The sequence below is a fragment of the Macaca nemestrina genome, chromosome 6, assembly GCF_043159975.1.
Source record: "Macaca nemestrina isolate mMacNem1 chromosome 6, mMacNem.hap1, whole genome shotgun sequence".
NCBI classification, from domain to species: Eukaryota; Metazoa; Chordata; class Mammalia; order Primates; family Cercopithecidae; genus Macaca; species Macaca nemestrina.
In genome coordinates this window covers 60,534,654-60,546,132 of record NC_092130.1, presented here as the reverse complement: position 1 = coordinate 60,546,132, position 11,479 = coordinate 60,534,654, and positions in this window count along the sequence as shown.

Sequence of the window (11,479 nt, the reverse complement as noted above, 5' to 3'; positions counted from 1 at the left end):
TCACTCTGCCGAGCTTAGTATCCTTGAGTCCCAAGTCTTTCTGGACTCAATTTCTCTAGAGATTAAATTTTCTCTTCTCTTAAAGTGATGGGTAAGGGGAGGGAGAACTCACCTGGCACAACGTAGAAGAGGTGTCTAGTATCTAATAAATCCTTTTACAGTCCCATCCTCTGCCTCCCAAAATGCCTGTGCTTCCAATTCCTGAGCACTTTCCAGGGTTTTAAAGATTTTCTCATTCTGACTCTAATCAATATCCTTCTGTCTAGGTTTCAGCTTTTTTTAATTCATTGAGTCATTTACCACTTCTCAATTCATTCCCATCTTCTGAAGTTTTATGGAAATATCTTGCTTGCTATTGTCTCCTTTCCCAGTTTTGTTGTCCTTTAAGGTTTATAATGTTTTTTATTCCTTTATGTTATGCTAAAGGTATTTCAGGAAATAAATTTATGTAGTCAAACCATTTCAAGTAGAACTTCCAGTTCTCAACTAAAAATAAAACTACTTTATGCATCTATTCATTCTTTACAAAGTTCATTAAGAATATAGACCGTGGCTGACATCTATTGCATCTTTAGTTTTCCTAACACTAAATTCTGCATTGTAAACCCAACAGTGTTTGTCAATAATATATATTTATTCTGTTTGTTTATTTTTTGTGGAGGTGCATATCTTGGTAGATGATAGATTTCATTTTACAAATCCAGAACCTTATGCTGTCACTCACTATATTCTTTTCAAATACCTAATCTGAGTAAGGTACAGAGTCAGGGCGTGTGTGTGTGTGTGCACGTGCGTGTGTACCTGATCTAGAAATACTAGATACTTACTGCTCACCTTTAAGTGGCTCATTGTCAACATCGGGAGTGAGAACTTCTATTCTTAGAATGTTAAAAACAACATGACAATTAGATAGCAATAGGATAAACATAAAGTGCTGTTATTTGCCAAACAAGACACATGTGTTTGTGCTCAGAAGTTGGACCGATGTTCCTCTGAATGAGTGGAATAGAAAACTTTCATAATAGGGTTAGATTTAGTGAAGCCTTGATGGATAGACTTAAAATTATTTAATTTTTAGACTGATGATCCAAAGACTGCCATGTACTCATGAAATCTAATTTCCTAGTCCACTTATTTCTTATCCTTGGCACACAGCTAGACTATCTTAGCCACCCTTGCGGTTAGGTGGGGCCATGAAGTATTGGTAGAACATCCCGCCATCCCTGTCCTATTTATTAGAAAACCTCTCAAGTGTTATTATACGTTCTCTTTCTTCCCTAGGCTATGGTCAGTCCTTGCACTCCTGTTCCTGTCCAAATTGACATATGGCTATAAATCTGCATGTACAACTCTCTTTTCTAGCTAGACTTGTGGTTTCTGCCATCTCCTGACTTCCTCACCTAATGCCCCTAGGTTATGGCCTGACACAAACTGAACTGGAAGTGATAGCAAAGGATTCAGTCAAGCCAGTAGGCACTCCACGGGTGGGGCTGAAACTGGAGACGGGAAGTGAGTTCCACTGTAAACATTTTTCTGGAGTTTGAATCCCTGAACTGGCTGACATATAAAGGATGGTTTACACTGGTTTTGCATGCATGATTTGATTGTAGTGAAATATTTGTTTGCTGAGCCAATCAATAGCTGTCCTACGGGAGGAAATCGTTTTTTTCTGTAGATTCTTTTTTCTTTCTTTCTTTCTTTCTTTCTTTCTTTCTTTCTTTCTTTCTTTCTTTCTTTCTTTCTTAATCTTTCTTTCTTTCTTTTTTTCTCTCCCTTTCTCTCTCTCTCTCTCTTTCTTTCTTTCTTTCTTCTTTTTTTAGATTTGTTTCTATGTTTTTAATGTAATATTTACATTTTAAATGTACACATTAAAATGCTGGGTTTACCACACGCGTGGAACAATGCCAAACTGTAGAAATGACTTGGCTGTAGGGGTTAATTCTCTTGATAAGGCTGACCGGCCAGGTGTGGTGGCTCACGCCTGTAATCCCAGCACTTTGGGAGGTCGAGGCGGGTGGGATCTCCTGAGGTCAGGAGTTTGAGACCAGCCTTGCCCACGTGGTGAAACCATGTCTCTACTAAAAATAAAAATTAAAAAAAATTAGCTAGGCGTGCTGGCAGGCACCTGTAATCCCAAGCTACTCGAGAGGCTGAGGCAGGAGAATCGCTTGAACCCAGGAGGCAGAGGTTACAGTGAGCAGAGATCGTGCCATTGCACTCCAGCCTGGACAGCAAGAATGAAATGCTGTCTCAACAAAACAAAACAAAACAAAACAAAATTAAACAAAAACAACTGACCACGCTTTGCGAACATCTGGCAACCTGAGGCAATGGTGAGGCTCTTACGAATTCAGGCAGTTGTAGAGTAAACCTGGTATGTGTGAAGGGAGTAGACTACTTAGTGGAATAAACCTTAAAGCACAGGCAATTGTGCACCACACGGCCTCTACCTGCTCAATGTGGGTATTTGGTAATGAGGGCATGAGGAAAATAACAAGATTGAATTGGGTTCTTTCACATAACCTGCTCTATTTTAGCATGTCAACTGTGTATAACTGTTAATTCATCAGCTGTTTTCATATGAATTAGCTCCTGCATATTAAGTCTTCTTTCCCCCAATCATGACTCAAAGTTTAACCACTCTTCTCAATTTGTGACATTAAGAAGAATCACATCATGAATTGCATTTTCAATCAACTACGCACAGATTGCCTTCAATGACAGGCAAACCCAAGGGCTGTAGTTAAAGCTGCAGAAAAAATCCAAAGACCTTTTGCATATTGCATAAGCACATATGGGATTCTCTGCTTTAGCATCGTATGAGAATGAGGCTGATCAGATTGTTCTGAAGGAAACAAATTATAGAAAACCTTTCACCAGAATCTATTGAAATCATTTTCTTTTAGCCAGGGACTATTTTTTATGGCAGATGCTCGTAATTAATTCCATATTCAAAGCCTATTTTCTATAGGCAGAAAGATACACTTCTTTCTCATTTTTAAAGGGTGAAAGGTGGGAAAGTTTCTTAATTTATTTTCTTGGAGAAAACAAGGTATAGCAAGGCAGCATTATAATCTCTTTTAAGGATTTATTGAAATGTCAAACTCTGGGGGACTGGAGCTGCACGAGGAAAATGAATAAACAGCAGATTAGCATTTAGACAATATTCTTTTATTGCTTGACTATAGGAAATAATGCTGAATAAAATTAATTTGGAATTTGGCAAGAATTTAAATAGTAGAGGTAAAACATGCAAATAATTCAGTACATCTGAGTCTTGTAGGAACATTCATTGGAATAAATTAAGGAAAACCATGATGACAAAGATTCTTTTGGACGCTCTAAATACAGTCATGCACTGTTTAATGATGGGGTTACATTCTGGGAAATGCACTATTAGGCAATTTCCTCACTGTGCAAACATCATAGAGCACACTTTCACTAACCTAGATGGTATAGCCTGATACAGACCTATGCTATATGGTGTAGCTTATTGTTCCTGGCTATAACACAGTCGTTAGCATTTGTGTATGAAAACATACTAACTATAGAAAAGGTACAGTAAAACTGTGGTATAAAAGGTAAGAAAGGGGTACACCTGTATAGATCATTTACCACGAATGGGACCTGTAGGACTGGAAGTTGCTCAGGGTGAGTCAGTGAGTGAGTGGTGAGTGAGTGTGAAGGCCTAGGACATTACTGTCCACTACTGTAGACTTTAAAAACACTGTACACTTAGGCGAAACTAAATTTATTAAAAAGTGTTTTTCTTTCTTCAATGATAAATTAACCTTAGCTTACTGGAAACTTTTTACTTTCTAAACTTAACATTTTAAAAACTATTTGACCCTTTTGTAATAACCCTTATGTACCATATATAGTTGTATGTGCTACATTTTTATATGACTGGCAGTTCAGTAGGTTTGTTGACACCAGCATCACCACATGGCTATGACATCACTAAGCTATACTAGTTTTTCAGCACCGTTGTAACTTTATGGGACCGCTGTTGTATATGCAGTTTGTCATTGACCAAAACATCGTTATGTGGCATTTGACTGTTGAAAACAATAAGAAAGTAATGAAGTTTATATTTATCCAATAATTTTCTGGAATTAAAGAAAAGAAAAAAACCCTTTTTTAAGCTCAGGATTTTTTTATCACTAGCAAAATTGAGGACTAAAACCCATTGTTGGTAGTAACCATTGAAACCATAATTTGTTGGTGAGTTGTCTAGGCCAGAAGTACAATGATTTCAAACCCTATATGCCCAGTTTCTGTCAAGAATAAATAAAGAATTTCCATGTTCTAGTTATTTGGAGTCTTTGGATTGCATTAGATGAAGAAAGGGCACATCATTTTTAATAGAAAGTTTTTTTTAAGACAAGGACCCACTCACCCAATTTAAGTACTGTAGTTTATTCAGCATAAAGGGTGGACGTTTCAGTTATTCTCCATTCATTTTATATCCAGTTAGAACCAGGTAGCCTATTTAAAAGTATATGTTCAAAAAAACTACTTATATTTAATGGAGAAACTTAAAAATACCCTCAATTTGAAAGCCGTTTATTTCACTGCTGAAGGCTCCAAACTGTGGCATGACTTGATTAGATCACACAACTGAATGGAATTAGTTGATTATATTCAATATTCTTATTCTATGATATGACCTTTTGGGGTATTGTTGGACCAGCTCCATTATGTGTCTTGAAATGCCTGAGTCTATTATCATTTTCAGTCAAGAAAATAGTGGTTCACTCTTTTATCCCAGCTCACTTTATCTAGTAGAAGAATTTGGAAAGAAATGAAATGACCTCTGCTTAATACGGTTGGGAACAACTTAAAGACCAAAGAACTGATGTGGGGACAGTCCATCTATAAGAGGACACTAATCGGGACCAAATCACAGTTGCCCAGAGGGTTGTTTAGATGAGATGTCATAGTCTAAATGATAGTACCCCACCTTTGCATTTTTCTCTCCACTCCTATTCGTTTATTTGAGTGGGCATCTGTGATAAGTCTATTTTTGCTATGCCTTTTTAAATAAAGGATACCCTTTCTTCGAAGGAAGAAGAAGAGGAGGAGGAGGAGGAGGAAGAAGAAGAGGAAGAAAAAAAGATTAAAAAAAGAGTAGGTTGGGGATTACAGGAACCTGGGCATCAATTGTGGGTGTGATTAATGAGGGCCATACTGTTTTACCTGACAACAGTGACCCCAACTGGTTGAGTGGAAAATTGCTTAAGAAGACATGCTTGGCCTTCTCACAGATACTGCAGTCCTACAATCCTAAGTAAGGAATGAATAACACAGACAATCACTGTGCCTGAGAGTAGTGAGAGGTGATAGACAGGAAGTGTTTTTATCCTTCCTTTTCCCTCCTTCTTATCTCCTTCCCTTGCCAACTCTCACTCCTCCCTTCCCTTTTCTAACTTTCCTTTCTGCTCCTGTTCCACTTCTGTTCACTAAACCAATTGGCTATTTTGTGACACAGATTTGATTTACTGTAAACATTTAGTAAACCTTGTAATTTATTAAGCTCTCTTTAGTGCAATTGTCATTGCTGTAATATCCAAAAATGAATTAGGGAGGAAAAAAAATGAGACCCTCCAAATCCATTAATCTTATGACCTAATCCGATATTACAGTCTATGTCCCTTGAGTGCAATTGCATTATTTAAGCATAATAGTGATTTGAATTTATAGATTTCCTAAAGCCACGAGTAGAACTGAAGACCTATCACTCTTGTGTAGATCTCTCAGCATAAAAATTCATTTGAGACAGTACATTTCAATGCTCAATGGTTTTTCCTGAGTATGTTTAAACATGGGGTAACCATGTATCTCTTGCTTGTACATCGGATTTTTTAAATGCTGAGTGCAAAATTGGGAACATATTTGATTTCCTTAAGTCTATTCAGCAGCACAAAACTATTATAAAAACATTTGTAAGGCTAACAGACTTTTCCCTCCATAATCCCAAAGAAACTGTTGTTCAAATGTGTATTGCCAGTAGATGCTGGCTAGGCCTCAGAGGGTTTATAATGAATGATCTAAAGATTCTCCCTCCTGTTGGTGAACAGGAAATACTTCCCTTAATGAGGGTGTTTTCATGTTATAGTTGAAAGTCCTTCCTTCATTCACTGAATTCCTATTTCATTACAGTTCCGTGTAGCCATTGAACATTGTGTCTTTGTCTCTCTGGCATCTAAGCCCCCTTATATCGTAGGAGAATCCCCAATTAGATGTTATCTTGATGGGGTCAGTGTCTACTTCTCAATATGAAAATGCAAAGGGCTAGGTCCTCTCTTTTTCTGATCCTGATAACACTGCCTAACCCAGCCTGAGTTGATTGGATGCTCCTGCCAAGGATTTTAAATCTTGAATGAGTAAATAAAAGAAAGGATGACAGCATTTCCTTCACAGAAGTGGCAGTGATGTTGAAAATCCTGTGGTGGAAATATTCTGGCAGATTAATATTGCTAAAAATGTTTGTGTGCTTCTGGCTTTTTGGTTTTTCAGAGATTTTCTAAGCCTGATCCTTGAGTTTTCATCAATGCTGAGAGTCCTCAATATTTTTCTAATAAATTTTATTTTTGGTTGACAGAGTTAGATTTATTATTGGTGGTAAATAGAAATACTGGCCTCTATTTTTAACCTCCCCTTACATCCAAACCTTTTGCCTTGTGGGTTTGCAGTCCTTCACACAGTTGCAATGTGTTCTTCCTCGTACCCTGACTTTGGGCTTAGCCATAACTTGCTTTGTCTAATGGAATGTGAGTAGAAGTGGGAGTGTGTCAGTTTTTAGTTTAGACTTTAGAAGGCATTGCATTTCTGCCTGCCTTCTCATGCTTTTGCTGTTACCTCCCTGATACCTTCTGTTCCTTTATCCTGCACCCTAGAATGAGTACCTATTGAATTGCTCAACCTTCAGTGAGGATCAAAGTCCAGCTGGAACCACAACTTGAATCAGCACCACTTGCCAAGCCCAGTCTAGATTAGTTGGCTGTCAAAAGAATCAGTGACGTGTGAGTTCAGTTGAGTTTAGCAGAACCAAACCTCTCATACTAACCTGTAGGTTCCTGAGACATATATGATTTTATTTTATGCTACTGAGATTTCATGTGTATGTTTTGCAGCATTTCTGTGACAATAGCTAACTGGTATGTATCTGTTATATGCAATTTAAATTATTTCAACAGATGTTGATAATAGAAGTGTGTGTGTGTGATCTTAGCTTTAGCTTACTGGGACTAAGTGCTACATAGCTTTAGCAATTATGTTTTCCTATTCTTTTTCCTGATTGGAATGAGCATGCAACTTAGTTATTTCCACCAATGAGATGTGTGGCGAGGCTTTCTGTGTGTGTGTGTGTGTGTGTGTGTGTGCATGTGTGCATGTGTAGAAGGTTTTTTTCCTTTCCTAATAAGAGGGGATACATTGGAAGAGAATTTCTCTGTTCTGTTCTTTCAGTCTTCAGTCTTCATGTCTGCAGCTGAGGCAGTTGTCCGTGTCCATTAGATAAATGAGTCTGAAGTTTTAGACAACACCTGAGTATAGCAGAGATGGAATGATCCTGAGTGCATTATGCCAATAAACCCCTCCATTACCTCTGAGCTTTGTGTTATATGAGAGAATATACTTTCCTTATTTTTAAGCTGCTTGGGTTGGGTTTTCTTTACTTTCTGCTGAAAGTATCCTAACAGGTAAGGGTGTAGCGTGTATGCATGTGGGAATGCAAGGAGGATTAAATACAGTAGAAGTCTGAGTGAAAGGAAGGAAATAGTTAAGGTCATCCCTCATGAAATGGAAGGGATATGGCAGCATACGTTAGGTGGTATGTAAGCTGAGATCAGGTGGAAAGCAGCCCACATCTACCTGGATTTTTCTCTGTACCTCCTGCCATACATTTATTTGCCCTCATGGGTTGTTAAAAAGTAAACTGAGGCACAGTAAAATTTTAAAGAGTTTATTTGAGCAAATAGTGATTCATGAATCAAGCAGTAGCAGTTTCAAACCAGAAGTGGTTCAGGAGCTCCACTGAGGGAACACAAGTGGGAGACTTTTATAGGACAAACACAAAAGTAATGCAAAGAAAATATTTGATTGGTTGCAGTCATACAGTTGCCTTATTTGGTCTATCCCATTGGAAAATCCCTAGTTACATAAGTATAAGTTTGTTGGTTGCTTCTGATTTGTCAAGCTTAGATTCTGTTTTTCTTTGATTTAGGCATTTACAAGAAATACTTCAAGTTAAGTTTCACTTACGTTTGCAAAGCAAGCAAGGTTAAGGTTCCTTATGAGGGCCTAACTGGCTTTGTCTGCTCAGGGATTCTTTAGGCTCAGTCTCCATTTTAATACGCTTTAATAGAATTACCAGCAAATGATAGGAAATGTACCACCATTGTTGACCCTTTTTGCAGAGTCCACATCTAGAACATCGTGACCCATATAAAACTTGCCCTGTCTCTCACTTTTGGAAAGAAGTAAATGTCTAGTAGGGCAGGATTTGGCTCCATATCTCATCTGAAATTGAATGACATATTCTTTAAACACCATGACTTTGATAATAGACTCAATCCTGCTGTCCAGCCCATATCCCAGGCCAGTTAAGTCAGAATATCTGGGGATAGAAACCAAGCATGAATATTTTTAAAGCTTCCCAAGTTAACTTAGAACAACAACGGGCCTTTATGATTCCATGGATCAGAAATCTGGGAGAAGCTTAGCAGGTGTTCTTAGTGGGTGGTTACAGCTGAGGGTGTTTCTTGTGGTTACAGTCAAGGTTTTTTTTTTTTTTTTTTTTTTTTTTTTTTTTTTTTTTGAGACAGAGTCTCGCTCTGTTGCCCAGGCTGGAGTGCAGTGGCATGATCTTGGCTCACTGCAAGCTCTGCCTCCCGGGTTCATGCCATTCTTTCCTGCCTCAGCCTCCCAAGTAGCTGGGACTACAGGCGCCTGCCACCACGCCAGGCTAATTTTTTTGTATTTTTACTAGAAATGGAGTTTCACCATGTTAGCCAGGATGGTCTCGATATCCTGACCTCATGATCCACCCGCCTAGGCCTGCTGAAGTGTTGAGATTGCAGGCGTGAGCTACTGCGCCCCCGGCAACAGTCAAGGTATTGATAAGGTGTTGGCCAAGGCTGCAGTCATCTTAAGGCTTGAATGGGGCTGGGGATTTGCTTGCAATATAGCTCACTCACATGGCTCTTGATAGGCAATCTTAGTTAGTTTCTCACTGACTATAAGAAGGAAGCATCAACTTCTTGCTAAGTGGTTTTTGTCTCTCTCTAGCGCTGCTTGATGGTTCTAGAAACACGGCAGCTGGCTTCCCCTGAGTAATTCAAGAAAGCAAGGTAGATGCTCTGATGTCTTTCATGATGTAGCCTCTGAAGTTACATGCCAATATTTCCACAATATCTTATTTGTTATACAGGTCAGCCCTATTCAATGTGAGAGGGGACTACAAAAGTCTTAATGCTAAGAGTTTGAGATCATTGGGACTGTCTTGGCTGCTACAGTGGGATACAAATGAATAAATGATTTGTTCTGATTTCAAAAGTGGATGCTTGGCAGGCTGAATAATGAAATCCCAGGCTCGTGGCTTCCTTGAGGAGCTTCCATTAGAATCAAGCTACTCTGTAGAGCAGCCTTATCAATTTCTGAAATACCAGGTTCCTGGGAAGAGCCTTTGGTCTATCTTAAAAAACATCATTCAAAAGCACAATGCCCTTTAGTGAAATCCAACTCTGCCTCAAACTAATTTCATTCAGATTCGTATCAGCTGGGATTAGCAGCTGATGCTTAGCAAGCAAATAAATTAGGTGTCAGCTCTATTAGTACTGGTTCTTCTGAAAGTGAGAGGACTTATTATAACTACCAATTGTATATAGCTATAAAAGAGCTCTCTACCATTAAGAAGTATACTGTATCATATAAAAATTGGGTCTTCCTTCTCGACTTTTGCCAGCTTTTTGAGTATGGAAAAATAATGGTTTTCAATGCAGTCCTGCAGTCCTTAGTCCTCTCTCTTCTCCATAACTGTCACTCCTGGAGTTGTTTACTCCATCCAAACCAAATATTATCTATACACTGATATTGCTAATTTTGTATTTTTAGTCCAAATCCTATACCAAGTGCTGGACTTGCACAGCCAACTTCCTATTCAACATCTATCCCCTCGTGAATGACTACTGGGAATCTCAAATTTTATTCAAAACCAAATTCTTAATTATTTCTCTATACTTGTTTCTCTATTTTCTTTCTTAGTATCTGGAAATTCCCTTTTTTCCGGTTGGTCAGGCAAAAATTTTGGAGTACCCTTGCACCTCTTTTTCTCTCATTCTTCACATGCAATCATCCATCCACAACATTTTAAAGAGTTCTCCCTGCAAAGTCTCTCTCAAGTCAAATTATTTTTCACTACTTCTACCACTACTATGCTGGTCCAAAGTGTCCTCATCTTTTGCCTAGAAGTGCAGCAGTATCTTAATGTATCCCTTTGCTCTAACTCTGTCTTTAAAACTAATTTTCCATATAGCATTTAAAAATGGAAGACAGATGACAGGTTATTTTTTTTTAATCTTCTGATGGCTTTGTATTTCTACAACTGTTATTTTGGCCTGTGATGCTTAACATGATCTGTTCCCCATTCCTCTTCCACTCTTATTACCTCTCTTCCCTTATCTCTTACTTTCTCCCGTATCCACTCCACTTCACTCCACTCCACTTAACTCTCACACTGGCCTCCTTGCTATTGTTTGCATACTAAGCATACTCATTCACCCTTAGGGACTTTGTGTTTCCTGTCCCCACTGTCTAGAACTTCCTCACTGCCCCCTATATCTGCTTGGTTTGCTTTCTTCCTTCTTTTATATCTCAGCTTAAATATCTTTCTAATAAAGAGGAATTTTCTTCCCTCCACATATAAAGAGTATTTTATTCAACCTCATGAATTCCCCTTACTCTATTATTTTTCCTTCAAAATATTCATTGTTACTTGATGTCCATTTACTCATTTTATTGTGACAACCGTAATAGACTGAAAAGATTCATCATGACAGCACCATTGGCAGTTTTGGTCTTTGCCATATCGACAAATATTAGAACCATTCATGGAAGATAGTAGGTACTCAATAAATGTGGTTTGAATGGAATTAGATTACATTATTCATGACATTTCCTAAAATTTCATGTTCATATATCAAGACTATCCTCTGGATAGCAAAACCAAAGTAAAATACCACTGTGCCAAATATTTAAGGAGCAAAGTTACAGAATAAAAGGGGATCTTTAATATGTTCACTATTTCTTAAATTATCAACTTGAATTGAATATATCTAGGATTGATGAGCAAAATTATGAGTTTAAATAATCATAAGATGTAACTGTATATTTAATTTAAAAGACATTGTAGAAAGTAGACTTGTAAAAATCTTAAAAAAATAGACTTTTTTCTAAAAAACAAAACAAAACAAAAATA